The following is a 297-nucleotide window of genomic DNA, read 5'->3' on the forward strand; positions in this document are numbered from 1 at the left end:
CTCGGAAATTTTGTGTATCAAACAATGTATACAATTGTGGAATATAGTAGATCAAATACAATGTCATTTGGCGGGTTTTGCCTTCTTTTTTTTTTTGAGATAAGATCTTGTTGGTTAAGGGAGGCCTAGACTCACTATGTAGCCCAGACTGGCCTTGAATTCGTGATGATCCTCCTGCCTCAGCCTCACAGGTGATGGATCACAGGTCTCCACCACCACACCTGGCTTCACAGTGCCATTTTAAATGAGCCCTCTCAGAAGCCTTGGCTGCCTGCTACCAGTCCACAAAGCTCTCTG

Source organism: Octodon degus, unplaced genomic scaffold (genome assembly GCF_000260255.1).
Source record: "Octodon degus isolate 3935 unplaced genomic scaffold, OctDeg1.0 scaffold00072, whole genome shotgun sequence".
Classification (NCBI taxonomy): Eukaryota; Metazoa; Chordata; class Mammalia; order Rodentia; family Octodontidae; genus Octodon; species Octodon degus.